Consider the following 21,448-nt stretch of genomic DNA (forward strand, 5'->3'; position numbering starts at 1 on the left):
GTGCCCACCTGTACATCAAGGATTATTTTATTCATTAAATGTTTCACTAACCCTCAGCCTTCCCAAGAACAACACAAATTATTTCATTAAATTTGTTTATTACAGCAAATCTGGTAAGGGGCATCTGCAAAGTGAATGCTTTGGGCTAAGAAAGTGATGTGTGTTTTTTTACTTAGAGCTGCAGAAAATAATGCCAAGGATTGCAGCTCTTCTATAAAAAAACAGACTAGACCAAACCCAACAAACAAACAAACAATTTGAAAATCCTGCCAAAAATCAAGCCTTGTAATAAGGACAGTATAAAATTTTGTATTAGAGGAGATGACATGGGATGCAAGTGGGGACTGTGAATTGGTTTAAGGGTCAGCTCTCCCTGGCTGGGGAGGGCTGTCTCTCCTGTCACCCCAGGCATTGCCTCCTCACAGATGTTGTTCCTGGGAGAGGGAAGAGGTTGTGGTTGACTTGTCCAACCCTCAGCCCTGACAAACTCTTCTGGCAAAGGAGACTCCAAGAGTTTTAGCTTGAATCCCATATATGCATGTATTTCTTCTGCTGGGAAGTAAAGATGCTTTAAAAAATGACATCTATTTCTGTTAAATTGTAAGATTTCTCTAATCTAGGTATGACATTCTGGCCAAAACCTTTGAGGTAGAAATCCTCCCAGAAGAAAAACAAATTGACCCACGGTGAAGATATCTACAGAGTGAAACAGAAAAATAAATAGAAGGTTTGAATGCAAGTTTTCTCTGCATGATAAACAGGTTCCCTAAACATTGATTTATTAGTCATTCAGTAAAGAAGAGGAGGAAAAAAAAGAATAAAAAAGATTCTGGATTGATACCTTTGTAAATGTTTTAAATTTATTTTATCACGTAACATGAACATTTATGCAATGAATTCATACATAAACAAATAATGAAATACCTTTAAACACACAGATAAGTGTGCACACAAAATGCACTTGTAGGAAGCAGAGCCCAGCTTCAAAAACTGATCTCAGACCACACTGGACTGTCCAGCTGTGTCACTTTGCACTGGGACAGCAGTCACTGCATGATTGCACACCCTGCTTTGGAACTGCACTAATTTGGGAAGCAAACGAGTGACCTGAAGTGTGTGACAGCAGCCCCTGTGATGGCCCACCCCAAACTCCTCTTTTGGACAGGGTGAAAAGATGAAACCCTGTGACACTGTAGGCCTGGCACAGATATTTGATAGGATGCTGTAAGTGCAGTGGATGTGGCTCAGGGGAGGGACATAGTAGCTGCAAATATCATTAAAGCAGCTACCAATTTAAAAATGCATAAAATGCAGAGGAAACTGAGCCATAGCAAAACCTGTTAGTGATAAAATTGGAAAGAGAAGCACTGCGTGCCCAGCTGGTTAAATCCTGATGGAGGGCAAAATGGAGTGAAAAATAAACACCAGATTTAGGAGCACACTTGATGTATCTGGCAGACTGCAGGAGCTGGTGCCACTAAGGCAGAGATGTCTGTAGCCACATCAGAACTGCCCAGCTCTGCTCAGACCCACACATGATATTGGTGCCCTGCAGGGTCTCAGCCTCCTCCACTGGAGCAGGGAGTGAGCAGTGACCCAGCTCCACCCCTGCTGTCCCTGCTGGCAGAGGGAACTGCACTCAGACCCTCAGAACAGATTCATGCTCATGGAATCACGGAGCCACAGGATCCCAGAGTGGTTTGGGGTGGGAGGGACCATGAAGATCATCTCTTTGCACCCCCCTTGCCACGGGCAGGGACACATTTCACCAGCCCAAGGTGCCCAAGCCCCATCCAACCTGGCCTTGGACACTTCCAGGGATGGGGCAGCCACAGCTTCTCCGTGCCAGGGCCTCACCACCCTCACATTGGAGAATTTCTTTCTAGTAGCTAATCTAAATCTAACCTATTTCGGTTTAAAACCATCACCATTCATCACTGTGCCCCCCCTAATATCTTGAACATCATTATATCCCCCCTAAAGATCCAGAGGCAGTTTTGTAATCAACACAAAAAATTTCAGGAGAACAGTATTCATAACCTTCAGTGCTCAACATCCATTGCTTTCAACACAGGAGAAGTTTTTAAAACTTCTTTTATTTTCCTGATTAGCTCCTATGAAGGCAGCTTCTGGGTGTCCAAGCTCTCACGAAAAATCAAAGGAAGCCTGAATGCAAAGCAAAAGCACAGTTGTCACTTTAGTTTACTCATGCTTGTCCCAGAAAATGAAAAGAGGCTTTTTCTCACTTTGTTTTCTTTTTTTAATGCGCTTGTGCAACACAGTTGTGTTTGGAGTTAAACTTCTTATTGTCATGTTGGAAACCCAAACTGTGCATGCAAATCTCCTGATGGCTCAGTACCAGACCTATGAGTCTCATTGCAGAGACATCTTTGAAAATTTGGCCTGATTTTGTAGTGACAAAGTGACAGATTCCTCTGGTAAGGAAATTCTGGTGAGCAGAGTGCCTGGAGGTTTGGCTAATTTGCTAGGATTGCAGTTTGGGTTTTAATGACAGTAGCTTAGTTTTCCCTCAAACCAGCGATCAAAATAGAGCTCTGCTTTTGGAGAAAACCAAATCCACAAAGATACAAAAGTAGATTTATCCCATCTGACTGGTGCTCCAAAGCTCCCAACTAAGCCTGTGTTCCCCTTGTCACATTTCCTCTGCTAGAACCTGGGTCTGGTTTTTCAGCTCTAACATTGTTTTGAGCAGCCAGGATTCTTGGGAAGCTCATTTTCATCCTGTTTACTTCAGAAATTAATTGGGATTTCTGTCTCACACTGATCCTGAGCATACACCTTGTCTTCTCCTCTTAGGCTCTCATTTAAGGACCCAGTGGGATGGGTGGGATGGTTTCCCTTCTGCCACCCTCAGCTTGTGCTGCTCTGCCACACAAAAGGGAAGCCTTGGGCCAGGATCAGGTCCACCAACTCCTTCATGTGTTCAAAGACACCTTTTTATGACAGAAATTCTTCTCAAGCCCTTGCCAATTAAGCTCAGTTTAATAACTCTGACCATTTATGTGACATATTTCATCTTGGAAGAGCTAATAAAACCAGAAATTACTGTTCACAGTGCTCCCAAGAGGCAGATCATCATTATCACATCATCACATCCCTTTGACAGGGAAACTGAGGCAATGTGTTTTTAGGACAACAGAGTGGAGTCTTTGCCAAACCACCCAGGGGAGTTCAGTGCTCTGCAGTCTCCCATGTGGGACAAAATCTCCTTCTGCTGGGTATAAAGGGAGAATCTCCTGGCATTCCTCATCAGGAAGATGCAAAGGTGAAAAAGGGTCATGGAAATGATGTCTGTGCATCTTCCATTTCTCTGCTGGGCATTTGAACTTAAAATGCCAGCAATGCTCTTCTCCTTTGCTCTCAAGAGGAAAGCTATATCTGGAGTAGGGCAACATGCCTTAATTTGAGAAGTTTAATGCCTTCGAAGCATTACCAAAGCACAATTAGCAAATAAAAAAACCCCAGACGTCAAGGCAGGAGACCTGAGTATGTAGTTCAAACATCAAAGGAATATTACCTGTGCTTTCATCTCCCTTTCCTCTTGTGAGTCAAAGATACAACATATTACTGCATATTTTAAGCATTTTCTGTTTTGAAAGCTGAAATGTCAGTGTAATTACCCCAATGGTAATTTCTGTTGTGCTGCTCCAGGCTGGTGCTTCCGCAGAATCTCCCAGTTTTCACATGATTATCTCCATCTCTGCCTTTGATAGGTTTGTGTCCAATTCACTCTGGATTTGAACTGGTTGACATTCTTTGAAAATCTCCTCTGAATGCTGCCAATGAGGTATGGTGCTGACTTTTGTGGGGCATTTTTGATGTCCTTCTTTCACCTGGTTCCCCCATCCTCTTTCCCAAGTGCAGGATCACCTGGTTGCACTGAAACCCACAGTTCAGAGCAATCTGTAATGTAACCACCTGGAACAGAACATAACTTTTACCTTTTTCTTTTTGTCCCGTCTTTCTTCCTTTAGAATAAACTTCGCAGTTGAGGATTATTGACCAATCTGCTTGAAAAAGACACATGAAGAACATCCTTTATGGTCCATCTTGTGGTAAAACACGGGTATTTCTTTGCTCATTTGAATGTCAGTGGATTATTTATGCTGGTGCAATGTTTTCAAGAGATAAAATACTCCCCACTGTGCTACATGCAAATCTCTGCAATGTAAACATAAATAGTTGTTGCACATGCATAATCAAAGGCATTTTTTTATAATTATTGTTGGATAGTTCAGTCCTCTAATAGCATCATCTGGTGTAAATCAGTGTAGCTCTACTGAAGCCTGCAAAGCCCCTACTGATTTGTACCAGATGGGGCTCAAACTCTTCACTCTAAGTTTAGTCCTTCTTAAAAAAAAATAAAAAATGGAGAGAGAAAGCCTTGGTAGTCCTTGAAAATGAAGTTCTTTGTTCATTCATGGGAAGCTGGTAAAGCAAGAATGGCAGGGACTTTTCTTGATCCATACTCAGCCCTTATCTAGGGAGAACATTTCTGCCATGAAGGGAAGCAGGAGGTTCTGTGCCAAGTGAGCTCTTGGCCCCTCTGCTCAGACTGCTGCAAAGATTTGCCAGATAATGTAATTTATAACGTGAACTCCTTTCTGCCAAGATTTGGCCCAAGACCACCAGCTCTTTAGCATGACACTGCCAGATGCTAAGAATTTTCAGTTGTTCAGAGCCTGTGCTGCATTTTGAGACACCTAAAGGTGAAGGGCTGGAAATCTGGTTTTCTGTCCCCAGAGCGATCTTGTTTCACTGTCATTCAGCATTATCTTTGTACACAGCACAAAGAACTTTCTAAAGCTACTTTGACACCTGATTTGACTCCAGCTGAAGACAGCAACCTCAATTTTAATCCTTCTGGTGCTCTGTAGAAAACTGTGCTCCGAGTTAATATAAATGACAATATTCAGTGGCATCTATTTTCACAAATTAATTTAGACTACAACATTCAAATAGCTGCTAGTGGAAGCTGCCCATGCAGATTTCAATGCTATAAATATACAGTAATTTCCAAATCATCAACAATGTCTTAACTGCTGTACACAGTGTTTTATCAACAGACACAAAGTTAACTTTGCTTGCATAAAAAGAGGTGGAAAATTAGGAGTTTGCTCCCCCTCTTTTGAATGCCGACAGCAAAAATATCCACTAAATACCAAATATTACCTATTAATGATAGATTGGAGGAGAGAGTTTTGACAGAAGTGAAGAGTACACATATACTGCATAGATTTACCCACCTTTCAAACAACTTAAAGTCTGCATTACTGTGCTCAGCTCTTTCAGGTTTACCTGTCAGATTTTTTTTTCCCTTGTGTTTTCCATTTTTTTGACAAGATCCTCCAAAACAGTTGCTGTTATTCCTGTACAGGCTTGACGTGGACATAAACTTTTTTGCAAGAAGCCTGAGCTACTGTTAGCAGCTCTTGAAGAGCTCCAAGTCCGACGTGGGTTTAATTTGTGGTGAGTGCCATGGCAGAAATGTCTAACAATATAAGTCTGTTGGACATGTCGTCTGGGCTGTCACGTTCAATTTGCACATGACCTCCTGGCCAAAAAATGGGAAAGAAGTGGTAGAATGTGGGACTGAAAGCTTATATTATTGCTTTGACAGCTTCACTCATCTAGAAGTAATGCAAAATGCAATTTATATTTATACTCTCTGACCTTCTGTACAGAGAGTGAAACTATCTAATGATGGGCCATGGTAGCAGAGAAAGAAACAGATCTCAATACAGCTGGAATTTGTCTACTTTTTTTTTTTTTTTTTGCTTTTCAACCATTCAATTACAGTCAAAAGATAAATGAAACATGAAGAGTGCCTTGGTTAGGTAGTGACACAATTATTTTATAGTGAGTAGGTTCTGGCTCTGAGCCTTGGCAAAGGTTGCCATGCACACCTTGTTTCACTAGATACAGATAATCTGCCTGCTCCCACCAGACAAATCCCCTCTGCTTGGAGGTGTGTCCTTCTGCCCATCACAGGAGGGGAAGAAAGACACCTCAGTACCACTGTTCCCTTGCATTTCAATCTCCTCCAGAAAGGCTGATGCTCTAATCCTATTAACCACGACAAACGGGACGTGAGGCATTTCTGTGGAAAACAGGCGGAGAGGAAGAATCTGCCACGTTCTTCTCATCTGAGGAGCAGCGCATGGGTTTGTGTCCTCCCAGGGAAAAGAAATAAATGCAGCAGCCTTGGATTCTGACAGTAAGCACCAGGTAACATCTGAGGATCCTTAACAAAACACCCCAGAGTTGGTACCGTAGTGCTGCAGCTCAGCATCCTTCAGAGGAGTTCACTGCAGCCACCACTGCTGAGTTTGGCTCCAAGATTCAGCCTCCAGCTGCATCTGTTTCTGCCCTCTCATCCAAAGGAGACACAGGATCTGAAGGAAAACTTATTTGCAGGGATGAGCATTAAGAGGAGATAACAAACACAGAAAACACAAAGTGTGGGGTTTATGCATCTCGGTGTGTTTTGGACAATGACATCAGTTTGAACTCATCTCTTCACTCCATTGATCCATCCTGCTTTAAACAGGAGTCTGTCCAAAGCCCACTGACCTCAGCAGAGAGAGTTTTATAAATGGTTGCAGGTTGTGAAACAGGTTTAGAAATCAGATGGTCATATAAACCAATTACTTGTTTTCTGTTGTAATTGTTTTCTTGTGGTTTGCCAATTTTTTCTCTCGTACGTTGAATTAAATGTAATAAAAATCGCTGGATGAAGATTTCAACTGATATCCAACTTTCTCCATGGAATTTTTTTAAAAAATATATGTGTTGACAATAATAAACCATTAAACTGATGGTCACTATAAGTTAATATGTCATAAAAGAATAAAGATGCTGAAACAAAGGCTATGAGAAGGTCATGTTTCATAAATAAATACAATAAGATGAGATAACTAAGACAAAATAGTTCAATGATGAGAGGCTGAGTGAAGATTAATATGCAATTTATCTTTCTTTTGGTTTGTTTCCCACTGAGAAAGAGCAGTTTGTCCAAACTATTAGCTATCCTACTGGTTAAAAAATTCTTACTTCTGCACCTTTTGAAGCAGAATATGATTATATTTATTAAATTATTTGGAAATTTGTTATCTAGCTGATTTGTGGAGCTTCTTTCCCTGGTCCCTGCAGGCTGGTGCACTCTCCTGGCTTTCCAGGGTGTAATGTTTCAGCCCATGGGTTTGAACCTTGGGCCACACATGAGGACTGGGAGCCCTGGGGTGACTCCCTGGGGGCGAGGACAGCTCTCAGGATGACCACGGCTGTGTGAGGGGTACTTTGCAGCATGAACCTCACAGTTGGTGCACATGGTTAAATCAATACCCACCTCCCCAGGGCTCCCCCAGCCACAGAGCACTGCAGCCCCACCAGGGGGATCTAACCAGGGGATCTGCTTCCTTTCTGATCTTTTTTTTCCCCCAAGTGGACAGCTAGAATAAAAAAACACGAGTTAAAATAACCAAAACACTCCCCCAAGACACCTCCAGAGGTCCAAAAACTTGTCTAGGTCTGACTCCTGCTGGTGCCACCACAGGCTTTGCCCTTGGCAGAAGGAGGAGAGGGATGAGGCCCCTGATTTGGGTGGGAGGGAGAGGAACACCCCCAGGAAATTGCAAGGTTGCTTTTGCAACCTCTTGCCCAGCAGCTGGTACAGCGAGAAGCGCCTCCCCTCACACACTGCACAGATCTTTTCCAGCTGAGTCACTAAATCAGGAAAAAATGGAGCAGTTGAGCTGGCATTTTAGAGGACTGATTTGGAGGGGGGTGGGAGGAAGAAATCCCCCTCCTTTGTCTGTAGTGTTTTTATTTTTTTTTTTCCACCAAGCTGCTGGAGTGAAGCAGTTAATAGTGATTTTTTTTTTCCATCATTTTTAATCCACAACCCTGCCCTGTACCTGCCCTTATAATCCCCTAGCATGTGCTGGTGACATCACATGGCCATCAGCTCCCAGCTCCATCCCTGTGACTGTCATTAACTGTTGCAAGCAAATGAAAAATGACTGGGAGACTTGGTGGCTCCCACCAGTGACCTTGGGTATTATTAGAATGACCTCGCTTTGGCTGGACCATAAAAAAAAAAAGAAAAACCTTTCTTGATATCATCACTGGGGCTGACTGAGGCTCTTTGCAGCGAGGAGCAGGGAAAGGAGTGGAGAAAGCCATTAAAGAAAGCAAAGTAAATGTTATGCAAAGATGCAGTGGCCATAAATACTTGATCAGAGGCACAGCCCCAGCAGCAGCCCCACAGCCTGACCCCGTGCCAGGACACGCTGGGCTGTGCTGGGGTTACAGAGCACCTTGCTGGGAGTATTTTTTAACCAACCTCCTCTTTGTGATTTGTTTGCTTGGGCTTGAAAGGAAAATAAATCACGTGTAACCACTTAAGGGCTTATTGGCCTCTCACACCTTATATTCTGACATGCTTTTCTGGTCCTACACACAACTCTGTGAGCAGAGGAGGGGGCAGACCGGGCAGGATGGACATTTTTTTGTGCAGTACAACACAAGGAAAACGTGGGTTTATGTCTCTATGTAGATACATCTCTCTGTGCAAACACATGTGTACAGTGCATGCTTATTAATGTGCATATGTATGTAAGCATAAATACACAGCATTTATATTCATATTTATGGTCGTGTATTATTCTCAATGCACAGGCATGTGGACATAAAAGGAACAAATATTCATTGCATGTGTCTGATGTTGCCTTCTATATAATATATAGTAGTATATATATATATATATAATATAGAATAGTGTATATCTATCTGTATCATATAATGGTACTCTGGAGACATCAGCAGTAAAAATAAAGAATTCAAATAAGAGTAAGAATTAAAAAGAATGACAATGACAGTGAGAATAAGAATAATTCACATTTCTGGGCTGGGCCATGAGGATGTTCTGGTGTTTGGTGCCCCCCTGGCAGGGACCTGCAGGCTCCCCCAGGGCAGGGGTTGCCCAGGAGCCCCAGCTCTGATCCCAGTGCGGTGCTGGGTGACCACGCCAGGCTGCAATGTTCCACCCGGGAGGGCAGGGTGGGGACCGGCTGCCCTGGGGGTGCCTCTCTGTGAAATAGTTAAAGTCCTGGGGGCACACAGAAGCGATCCTCCCGCCGCTGTCCTGCCCGGCTCCTCCGCTGTCAGCTGGAAATGGATCTGATGCCCTCTGGACTTTAACTCCCGACGAAAAGGGCATTTTATTACAGGTTCTGACAAGTTGCAGAGAGACTCAGAGAACTCAATAAGAAGAAACAGAGAGTGGAATCAAGGGGCAGGAGGGGGGGATGCTGCAGATGTTTGGCAGGCAGGGGGAAGATAGGTTCAGACGGGAGGTGTGAGCAGGGACACGCATGTATGGTGTGAGCAGGGACACTGATGCCGGGCTGTGAGCAGGGACATGCATGTATGGTGTGAGCAGGGACACTGATGTCGGGGCTGTGAGCAGGGACACTGATGCAGGGTGTGAGCAGGGACACTGATGTCGGGGCTGTGAGCAGGGACACTGATGCAGGGTGTGAGCAGGGACACTGATGTCGGGGCTGTGAGCAGGGACACTGATGCCGGGCTGTGAGCAAGGACACGCATGTAGGGTGTGAGCAGATCAGCTGATCCCGGGGGATGCTGATGCTGCCAGCGGGAGCGCAGCGCATCCTCCGCCGGGCAGAGCTCCCCAGAGCGGGGAGGGGGCTCCCGACAGAGCCCCGCTACCAGCGGCACCTCCTCATCGGGGAGCAAGGAGCAGACATCACCAAACCTCCTTTTTTTCCCTATTAAATCCGTGCTTTCTGCGCGTCTCGAGAACTCCTGTCCCTTTTGCACCACTCAGGACGCGCTGTGTGCGATGGGGGCGGGAGGGATGGGCTGCAGGTGGCTTCCCCACCCCATCCCTCGGTCCCTCTCCTATTTTGGGCCAGCAGGGCGTCTCTGCCGGGCTGCAGGGCGGTGGCATCGCCCCGCGGTGCCAGGCGGAGCGGGCAGGGAGCGGCGCTCCGCCGGGCCGCGCTCACCCCCCGGCTCTCGCATCCCGCTCCTCGGACCTGTCACGTACCCAGAAGGATGCCAAGGACTTTATGGAGTCTGTCAAGCACTCAGTACTTCTGTCTTTAGTGGCATCCTCATAGACAAACTTCGCAGGTGTTAAAAAAATATGCCGGGAAATAATACTACTAATACTAATAAAAAAAACCTCAACGAGCTTAACAGCTGCTCAGGGACACTGCAAACCATCTGATTTTGCAGGATAGGGCTACCATCCTAATTCTCCCTGGCAGCTTTTCAAGCGCGTTTCATCGCTGGTTGCCAATGGAGGATGGCTCCGTCTCTCCCTTCGAGCCCTGCCGGGTGTCTCTGGGAGCGGCTTGGCACCGGGAAAATCAACTCCCATCCTGGGAATTGAAAGGAAAAAAAAGGGGGAAAAAAAAAGGAAAAAAAAAGTGCTGGTGTCTGGAAAAGCAATAATAATAATTAAAAAAAGTTTTGAGGTGTCAGACTGTGAATTGAAGAGTTTCAGCCGGGGTAATGCGGTGCCTCATGGCAGGTGAGCGCTGCGCGGGGAGCTCCTCACCCTCCTCGGGGCAGGGAGGGAGAAACGCGACAATCGCACACAGTCTGGGGACATTCGTGTGCTTCAAGAGCCCAAGGGTGACCTCTGTGCCAGCCTGCCACCCCTGTGCAAGACACGAGGCGCACAGGGCGCCGTCGGGAGGGCTGGAGGCAGGAATCCCAGAATCACAGCGCGGAGCTCCTGCGCATCCCTTCCCGAAGGGTGCTCCCGTTCAGCCGGCCGGGTGACTGTCAGCTCGCTATTTCCCTTTGGCTCATGGGTCTCGTTTCGGGTTTATATTTATTTTCGAAGTGTTGAAGCCCCAGTAACACAAAGGGTTTTCTCGAAAGGAAAAACAAACCCCAACGAAATCCCAGAGCAATCTTCACCGCGAAGCAGAGCTGCCGGTTTCTGGAAATGATGCTTGCAGAAAGGGTGAAAGTCAGGAGCCTCTAACCAAAAATGTAACAAACCCTGGCCAGTATCACAAGGGCAAACTTCCCATGGGCCTCAGGGTTTGCTGTTATCCTTGCTTACACTGATAAGTCCTTTTTCTAAATCCTCCAAAGTTGCTTGCTCTTCCCTTTCATGTATAAAGTTACCAAAATCTGACAGATAAGACAGATTTACTGTTTCTGGATAAGACTTATGGCCACACATAAGAGACCACACTGCAAAAGATCAGTTAAAATGTGTTGCTGCTTCAATGAAAGACTGTTGAAAAAAACCTATTTTTACTTTAAACGATTGCATGAAGAAAATAATAATATAGTAAAAGGGGAAAGGAGGCAGCTCCCAGAAGAATAAAGACATTTTCTGCTCCGCTGTCACTCGTGTTTTCACCTGGATGTGCGCTTTCCAGGGCAGGCAGTGTGGCTCAGGGAACTGCTTTTCTCCTCCTTTTCTTCTGCTTTATTTCAAAATGCAGCTGACACCTTCACAGGTACATGACATTATCGGCACTCACACTCGGAGAAAGGGCTGGGGAATGTGGTGGAAGGATGTGTCAAGGATGAGGCAGGAAAGCGCAAATTTAGAAAATCTTGGAAGTTTTTCTCAAAGCCGTCTGCAAAGACAAATTAGTGGGGATTCCTCGGATTATAACCTATACATTTTGAACTCTTTTTGGAGACCTTTATCATTTAAGGAATGGTGACCAATTTCCTTAGAGTGAACTATTTGTTTCTTTCCCTTCAGTGACAGGTTTTTGCCTACATTTGGCGTTTTGTAGCACTGGGGGAAGACAGCCCAAACCAAACTTCCTCACCTCACTGCTAAATCTCAGCCTTCCTTTGGTTATCCAAAACTGTTCGAATTTGAGCCAGCGAGTCCCAAAAGTTTTACAAAGCTGAGTAGAGAAATAACCCACCCAAGAGTGTATTAGCACTCAGGGAGACAAATCACAGCATAGTGGTTAAAATAAAAATTAAATAAAATAAAGTACGGGCTCTTGCTGAGGTTTGTTTTTGATTTACCTACTTTACACTTAAAAAAAAATAATTATGGTAGTAAAAGAATCGAAGGGAAGAATAACAGCTGCAAAGGCAAATAGGAGAGGAGGATGGGGGATCCAAGGAAGAGCAAAGGAAGGCAGGAGTGCGGCTGCTGGAAACCAAGAGTTCCTGTGACATGGGCGAGCAGACACAGCCCTGCAGCCGGGCAGCGGGAATTGCCAGAGGCTGAGGGGGCAGCGCCTTTCCCTGGGTCCCCCCAGCCCTCGGATAATAAACTCAAGTGTCTGCCTGTCTCAGCCCTGCCCATCTTCTTTAGCCAACTTGACAAAGTGGAAGAAATATGACATGTGAATTATTAAAGAGGAGGCAGTTGACTCCTAACCTCTGTTGCTTTTTCTCAGAACCCATTACCTGAGAATTTATCTTGCAGGAATTACAGTGTCTGAAAGCTTCGGGAGGAACAGCGAGGAGGGAGGGGGGCATTTGAATAAGAGTTTTGAAGAAATACCGCTGAAAAGCACCAGGTTTCACCTTAGCATTTGCGCCACTCAAGAGGTGGATAACGTGTAAGAGAAAACAAGCCATTCCTCCTCAGAAGTGGATCAGGTCGCCACAGGGAGCCAGGGAATAAAATCCGAACTGAATTTAAAACGGCTATCACCACTTAAATACCTTTAAAAAGTAGAAAGGGGAAAATGGAGAGCTTTTTTCGTGCTTAAAGCTTGTCCTTTAGCCCCGTTCTTAAAGTTAACGAGGGCTCTTGATAACTCATGTCCCCACCCTCCCTGGGGGCAGAGGGGCTCTGCAGTGTGTCCTGCTCATCCCCCGGCACCCAGAGACGGGATTCAGTTCCCTGCCAGGGATGCAGAGCCCGGAATCTCGGGGGAAAAAGCACGAACTCTGGGTACAGACTCCAAAGTTTACAGGTTCTGCCAGAACACTCCCTACAAAAGTTTGACAGCGCGATGGAGCTGGTGGGTGACTCTCAGGCCGAGCAAAGCTTTGGCTGATTTTTTTTTTTCCCCCAGGAATTCGTAGCAGAGGGACAGATCAAATGGCATGGACATTAATATTCCTTTTTAAAATTTTTTTCTCTTCCCCCCCCCCCCCCTTTAAAAAAAAATTTCGGAAGGGGGAAAAACCTCTTTGGGAGAGAAGAAGACGAGGGTGATTTTTCCAGTCCTTTGGGCATAGATTTGTATCTAGCGCTGCCAAGCCTAAGGTAATAATTGAATCTCTCCCAAATCTTGGTGATAGAGCAGTCAGAAATGACTCCATCTGACAGCAGAGCCATGAGGCAAGTGATGGATACTATTGTCCAAGCCTGACCCTCCATTAACACCACCTATCAGCATCTGTATTCTGTCACCAATTCCCATGCCGGAGCCAAGAGGGGTGACTCTAATATTCTGAGCACATTGAAGGCTTCCATGCTGAGTTCAACCCTGCATCAACTAAATGGGTGGAGAGGATGACCTAAACCTTGCTCTCTCTATCTCCACTCGCCTTATTACCCCACTCCAATCCCATTGTTTTGCAGGTGCCTGCAATTTGCTCCTTATCTCCTCACTGTTTATGAGGGCTCCTTTTTATTAATACAAAGGGAGAAATGTTATTAATATTAATTAACAAAATAAAAAATGAAGCAGTTTTGGGAATCCACCAAATGAATAATCTCATCCCCTAATTGGAGATGAAGTGGTGGTGGGGGGGAGGAGGTGTAAGAGAAACAGATGACCTACTGGGTGACAGGCACAGGTTGGAAGGGTGACATTTTATTGTAAGCCTCCCTATGAAAGGAAGAAAAGGAAAGGACCAGTCAATTTAATGCAGGGACCAAGAGTGCAAGAGTGTTGCTAAGAGACAGAGATGCTGCTAAAGTTCTGTGAGAAGCTGTACCCTGACCTTATGCAAATGGAGGCTTCCAACTCTTTGTGGAAAGGCTGCAAATTCCACCCACTGTGTCACCAATACCTGGCATCGAGCCTTTTATTCAAATGTTCTCTAAAAACACACACGCAGAGGATGTGACAAAGCATGACACATTTAGGGCTGGAAGGGGGGGACGCGAAGGGGGGCAGCAGGGAGGGGGAAGGACGGATCTCATGGTGGAAATGTCACCCATCCATACCTCCCAGAGCCTGTCATCTCCCCGAGCTGAGAGACGAACCTAAGGATTCCTAAATTACCTTAATCCACATCTATTAGGAGTCATAAATAGCATCTACTCCTCGTGCGTGGGAGAAGCTTTGGGAAAACAGAGGAGCCACCACGATCTGCTGGCTAACAGCTCTCTGCCCCTACATCTGCAGCACCCACAGCTGCCCAGGGACCTCCTTCTGCATCTGATTACATCCCACGGTCAAAATCAGCCGGAGAAAACCGCTGGGCACCCCTTAGCCAGGGCCCAGAGCTATGGGGAAACATTAAATGTGGGGGAGCAGGGAGGTGGGAACACTCCCAGTTCAAACACAACCTTCACCGAGGATTCAAGGTGAAGTAAGTGACTCTAGAGCTGGTTTTTTCTCACTGCAATCAGCAGAGAGCAAATACCCGGGTAAATCAATACAGATCCCCACCTGACGGAAAACAAGGTTGGTTTTTGTTTTTTTGGGGTTTTCTTTGTTTTTTTTTTTTTTCTTTCTCTTTCTTTAATCGAATCTCAGTTCTAGACAGGCATCAGAGTAATTGAAGAGTTATCTCGGGGAAAAAAAATCTCAATACCCAGTTATGGCAACTTTCTCCCTAGTCTATTAAACACCTGTGGATGCTGCACACGGAGCTCCCCAAAGCCCCCAGACTTTTCTCTCCCGGCACCATCCTCACACACAAATGGCAAATTTGTATTTTGTTACGAACGTTCAGGTTTGCGATGCAGGGAAAGGAAGGGCTGCTTGTGCTCAGAATGATAAATAAAAGTAATAAAAAGGAGCAGAATGACCTGGGCAGGGAGATAAAGTGCTCCAGGACAGGCTCGTCCTGCCGGGCTGAGCTTGCAGTGCTTAAATTCGATACCCCTCTGTTTTCCACGCGATCTGGAAATTATCGGTTTACTTTCATTTCAGTTGATCCTCGGGGCACTTTTGGGACTCCGGCGGCCAATTTTCCTTTCACAGGAGATAGGATTTCTCTGTCCGCTCTGAGCAGCAACTGAAAAGTGACTCAGCTGCGGTCTGCAAAGTAAGGTGATGCCTGATTACTCATCTTTGAGACACTCAGGGTTTGCTTGGACTTCAAACCGTCTCGAAAAGTCGAGCTGGGAGAAGCAGTCAAAAAATTTAAACCCCTCTGTCACCATCGGATCCACCTGATTCTCCTCGGCCCCATCCCTCGTTGGGGGAAAGCTGCTTTGGGCATCTCCTGTCCTCGGGATGCCCCAAAGCAGATGGAAAACGTGACCCTTCACGAGAGAATGACTCAGCCGGTGGGTGGAGGTGGCCCTGAGAGGGCCACGCTGCTTCCTGCGGTGCCACCCGGGCTCCGGGGCCGCTCCCGGGGCAGCCCCGCGGGGATGGGGGCTGAGGGTCCCCTCTGCGCCAGGTGGACACAGCAAATGAAGTTACCCGTGCAAATTGCCCCGTGTGTATATATATATATATATATATATATATATATATGTAATACTTTTCATAATGTGCACAATACTATTAATATTTCATATTAGCAGTGCGTGCATGGTGAACTTTGTAATGGGAAATTCAATCGCCGCTGTAAATATTAATAGAATATGAAATGAAGCCACAGCTCCCATGTAGCACTGACAGTAAAACGGAGTGAACATGTGGTGGCCCTGGGGCAAGATAGGCCTTTCCTCTTGTCTCTCTCGCTTTATTACATTAGCCCGAGCCTCTCCTTACAGTCCTGGGCTCAGAAGCTGAAGTTCACAGGTCAGCCATGACAAATGTCCCCACGTCTAGCCAAACAAGACCCCCTGGCCTTGCCATTACATTTGCCCAACAAGCCCCTGGAGAGTGCTTAAGGGTGGCAGGCGCAGGTAAAGAGCTCTTTAGCTCAACTCCCCAAAAGCATCCGAGCTCTTTAGCTCAACTCCCCAAAAGCATCCGAGCTCTTTAGCTCAACTTCCCAAAATCATCCGAGCTTTTTAGCGCAACTTCCCAAAATCATCCGAGCTCTTTAGCGCAACTTCCCAAACGCACCCGAGGCGCGGAGCGGCTCCTTGGGGCTGGCTGCGGGCACCCTGCCACCCACCCCGGCAGCGGGCACAGCCTTTCCCCGTGACCGAGCCCACCCTGGGGGTCCTGTCCGGTCCCGAGCTGGGATTTCCCGCTGATTTCCCCCCGTTCCGAGGAGCCCCGGCGGAGCCCGCGAGGTTCGGGGCATCCCCGCGATGCCCACGGCGGCCCTGGGGCTCTCCAGAGGCGGAGGAGAGCACCGGGAATCAAACGCCTTCTTGGCTTCTCAGCCCCGTATTTTTTTTGGCTGACATCAGCCCCGGACCGGCAGCCTGCCGGGCTTTTGGGGTTTTTCCAGTCTTTCCCCTGTTTCCAGGATTTTTCTTGTATAAACATCATTTCCAGCCGCTTTCTTTTTACAGCGGGCATTAATCTCCATTTGTTAGGGGAAACCTTGTCAGAATTTCCTCCCGCTTTTCCCCACGGAGGTTTGGGCTGCCCGGTGATTTATGCCGTGTCTCCCCGGGGCTCGGCGCTGACGTTTCCCGTGCCTTGAGGAGCTGCAGGTGGGAGGAGAGGGGCTTGAAACCCGCGCTGCTGCCGCCAGCCCCCCAAAATCTGCGGGGCTCAGCAGCCCGGCAGCATCGGGGCCTGTCGGGGAGCGGGGTACAGCTGGGGAAGCGGGACAAGGCAGCGGGAAGGGAATTCCAAAGGGACACTTCAGTGAGTGGAAAGAGGGAAGTTAACAAATGGGCGATAATCCCAAAGCGTACTCGGGCGGCAGCTCTTTTTATCTCGGCAGGCAAAACTTCCCACCTGAGAGGGGGGAAACACATTGCACCCCGAGAGTTCCATCCCTTCCTATATTAAAAAAAATAAAAATCCAACCAAACCCCCTGTGATCAGCCCCTACCAAAAACTTTTATTTCAACAAATACCCGGGACTACTGACTTTTTTTTTTTTTTTTTTTTTTTAGGAAATTGAAATATTTTAGTATTTATCTGACAGTCTCTCTTAAAAAAATCCAAGCAGCCGCGTGTCTGCCGCTTCTCCAGCCGCTCCCACTGTCCGGCAGCTGCGGGAGATGCCGAGCTGGGAGGGAAGGACCCCCGGCCGCTTCCTCCTTGGAGCGGCTCGTCCCTAATTGCATGCCAAGAAGAAACAGTTCTCGGGAGCCTTTTAGCCACCCGGGTTGTGAAATCATGAATGAAAAGGAAATAAACCCTAATGCGCAGCCAGGAACCGACTCTGGCCACTTCTACATTGACTTATTCTTTTAACAGCTTCTGTATTTTTCCAGCATCGTGGCTCACGTACTTTGTACAGTGTCTGTGGCTTCATTAAAAGCTTTCTATTATATCCCCCAGGAAAATGCAACTGTTACCTCTCCGTGCCTCTTAAGAAGAGTTGCACTTTCAAAGAATATTTTTCTCCCCTTTTACTAAAAGAAACAGCACTGAATTCAGGTTTTGTAAGTGTTAAATAACTTTCCCAGCGTGTATTAAAGGAAGATTGTATTTTATCAACAGCTGATTGATGCGGCCATGTGATCCTCTCGGTTTGTCTATAGTATCATATTTATTTAACCTGCTGGGGGACTGTGTTCAGGGGCCGCTTGCTCCCGCTGGCAAGAGCACACACATTACACACTACCCCAGGTATTCTGATTGATTGTTCCCACCCCACAGCCTTTGGATCATAATTTAACACAGCAGGTCCTACAGCACAGAGGAGGCTTTCGTGCAATGCAGTGAGGGGTTTCTCTGAGCCAGTACCGCACAGCTACCAGGCTTTTCTGAACTAAAAATTTGATGTACGGGGAGAGGTGGAGAAGCGCTTGCAGAATCGTGATGCGAGCGGTGGCACACGCAAACGCCTTTAGCCTCTACATTTAATCCAAGCCCTTCATTTTTAACAAGTTCTTCCTGCAAATGAGCATTTCCTGGGACTTTCGGAGCACCCGGGCGCAGCACCATCACGCACGTCAAACGCTCCATAGCGGCAGTCGGTCAATTATATTCAAGCATATTTAAAATGCGGAGAGAGTCAGACGTCAGTTTTCTCCTCACTTTCCTCAAATGAAACAGTTCAGAAAGTCTTTTGGCTGCCAGCTGCTGTTTGGCTCCAGAGAGGAGATAAAAACAAAACACCCATCATCCCCCCCCCCTCCAAAAAAAACCCCAAACCCCTCAACCCCCCCAAGCCCACATCATGTCCGCCTTGCAAATTGTTTAACAAGCTCTGTGATGAATTAATTTGCGCGGGGAGGTCTGGATCCCGGCGGCTGCTCCCCGCAGCGGTGCTGCTGGTGCCTGCCGGGGCCGGAGCGGGGCATCCCCGGCCGAGCTGCGGGTCCGGGCTGCCGTCCCTGCCAGCATCCAGGGCAGCTTTCATTAAAACTTTTTTTTTTTTTTCATGTTTATCCTGCGTGCACCCACATTTTACTACGGAAAACAACGTTTTCTAACTGATGTTTGTTGGTTTGTGGTTTTTTTTTTCCTAAAGAAAGAATAATTATTTCTATTTTTAACCCCTTCCTGCAGCCGGGTCAGGGATGCGCTGCGGGGCAGATGTTCGCCCCCCAGCTGTCTCTCCTTTTTTCCCCCTCTGGCTTGTCTGTGCCCTTTGGAGAAGTGGGATCTCCCCATTTACTCTCTGGAGCTGCACCCTGGTCCCGCAGGAGGCCCCGGCCCCGGCCTGACCCCGCGCAGGGTGCGGGCCGGGAGCTCCCGGGCACAGCCTGGCACCCGGCTCGGGGTGTTTACCCATGACTCAGGGCCAGGCCAGGGATGCAGGGGCTCGGCAAGGTGAGGGAAATGGCAAAGGAGGTGCCAGCTAATGGATCGGCTCCAGTCCCGCAGTGCCGCGGGGCAGAGGCGTATTGACAGATCACGTTAATCAGTAATTTTTTTTGGTGTTTTTTTTTTTTTTTTTTTCCTCTGGTGGGTGCCGGTGACAAATGGCTCCACTCGCCGGGTTCGTAACCCTTTTGTGGCCGGGGCCCTTCTCCTTGCCCACCTTCCCGGTACCGATGTGAGCTCGTCCCGCTCACCCCTCAGGATTCCCCCCCGGGGGACGCGGATGGATTTCCCAGAGCGCTTCTTCTGCCCAGCTGAATTTTGCTCTAGGAAAACCCTGTCCCTTAGGACCCCCTGTGCTGAGACCTCTTCAGGAAAGGCGGTTTTATGGTCCAAATATCTCTTTTGGAGGAGGGCACGGGGAGCGCTTTTGCTCCGCAGCGGAGACTTTCCGCATTACCTGTTCTGTTGACAAAGTAAACTAAATCCCACTTAAAAACATGATTCCTAGTCTCTGCGAGAATGAAGCATATATGTTTTTAGGGCTTGTTAGTGCCAGGTCATATTGACTGATTCCTGAATAGTTGCCATTGTGCCGCGCTTGCTAAAGGAACCCGAGCAAACACCGCCCGAGAAAGGCTTGTGGTTCCCTTCCAGCGCCGGCTGCGGGCTCGCAGCCAGCCTCTCCCTCCCCGGGCTAATCTCTTCCTTCTAAATTTGTTTAGGGGGAAAAAGGAGAAGATAATTCCTGGGAAGGTGGGGAGGGAGAACGGATCAAACAGCACGGGGAGGGTCATGCACCTCCGAGGCAGTCCCGGGGCGAGCATCAGCCAGAGGGAGATGCAGCGCGGCCGGGGGTTCCCAGCGCTTTTCTCGCGGGGGTGCCGGTTCTCCGTGCCCTGGAAAAGGCTGATGCACCCTCCGTGGGCTGCGGGGCAGGGCAGGGCTGTCGCCTTTGGCAGGGGACGGCGGCTGTGTCGGGCAGGATGCGGGGCAGGACCCGCAGCAGCCGCGCCCTGCCCGCCCCGCGCCGCGGGAGCGCCGGGGCCGGAGCCGCCCCGAACCCCCCCGGTCCCCCTCCCCGAGGAGCTGTGGGAGGAAAACAACAACGTTTGTTCATTCCAAGCCTCGGCAAACAGCTAAACTAGTTTACACAGTTGGTTTTGACGAACGAATAAATTGTTTTCTTTAAGTGCACCGTCCTGAGCAAGCACACACTTTAACTAGCTTTCCTAGGAGAGAGCTTTTTACTAGATTGCTTTTTCATTGCGTGGCTATCGGAATGAGATAATGACCAAAGAGGTGGAACCTAATCAGCCTTTTAGTTGAGTTTAAAGAGTCTAGAGGTAGTTTAAAGGTAGCTTTGGTCATGTTTGCTGGGCAGCTGCGATGTTTGCACTACCACGTTATGATGGGGAGAGTAATGTGTTCGATAGATAAGGGAAAGAGGCTAGCCAAAAAGCAAGGTCAGGTGTGATAAGGCTTGACACTTTTACTCATTTTTCACACACATAAAAGGAAACTTTAAAATATGAAGCAAAAAGAAGGAAAGACTCGACATGTTAACATCTATCATAAAAACTGTACATTAACAGACCTCACTTCTTATTTAATTAGCCCAAAACCTTATCATAGTTTGGAACATGTCATGCCATTAAAAAGAAAAATAATTCTTCTATTTTGTTAGCACCTAGGTATGCTCTAAAAATAAAACCTCCCTGTTCATGGGATAACCACACAATTCCCTTTCTCCTCCTTCATGTTTTATCTTCACTTTCTAGAGTAGTTAATAAAATAAGTTATAAGCTGAAGATAAGAGTCTGTGAGTGTAATCAATAGGGAAGGGAGGGCATGAGGTTCTAACAGAGACAAAACTCCTGGAGGAAAAGGAAAAAAAAATTGTCTCACTGGATTTAAAAGCTGTACAAAATAAAACCACCAGGTACTGATGAAGAAATACAAAGTGCAATGTAACCAAACAATCAGTCGCAATACTCACTCCCTTAAATAAGACCTGCTGTGACTTGAATGGTATTTTAGCAATATTGGTGTCCAGGATGACAGCTACATATTATTGACCCTATATTCTATGAAAATGATTTGGTTTTTTGCTACACATGCAAGAATTCTAAACCAAAACTTACTACATTTCTTCTTTCAGGAAACTTTTCTGCCATCTTCAGTTGAAATCTAAGCTACGTATTGAAGGTCAATCTCTCCTCAACACCCACCTTCTATCAGAAAATTATTTCAGTCCCCATTCAACAAAAAAACTAGGAAGATAATATTTGCAGAGCCATCTAAAACCAATTTTCAAAGGCAACTTATACTAGTGTACAGAGGCACTTACACACCCATGTCCAAAATGTGGCTTCTCAAAATGCCTGTGCAGCTGCTGGTCAAAATAAAACCAGAATTTGTAGGCACTGCAGCTTTTTTCCTTGAAGCCTGGCAAGTGCCTGGAATTTGCCTTT

The 21,448-nt window shown here is 46.9% G+C and overlaps 1 long non-coding RNA gene across 2 annotated transcripts in view; it reads right to left on the minus strand.

The window, feature by feature from the left end:
* Window positions 1-838: 838 nt before the first annotated feature.
* The window catches only part of LOC136562137 (uncharacterized), a 39,806-nt gene continuing 19,196 nt past the window's right edge, over window positions 839-21,448 (minus strand). Inside the window, exons 2-3 of one of the 2 annotated variants that reach the window (XR_010784472.1) lie at window positions 3,642-4,028; window positions 839-2,166 (exon numbers count right to left, since the gene is read on the minus strand). This is a non-coding gene — a long non-coding RNA (uncharacterized lncRNA). Of the gene's footprint in view, window positions 2,167-3,641; window positions 4,869-21,448 lie in introns of those variants that run through there. The other variant, XR_010784471.1, reaches the window with a different exon arrangement.

Source organism: Molothrus aeneus, chromosome 13 (assembly GCF_037042795.1).
Source record: "Molothrus aeneus isolate 106 chromosome 13, BPBGC_Maene_1.0, whole genome shotgun sequence".
NCBI classification, from domain to species: Eukaryota; Metazoa; Chordata; class Aves; order Passeriformes; family Icteridae; genus Molothrus; species Molothrus aeneus.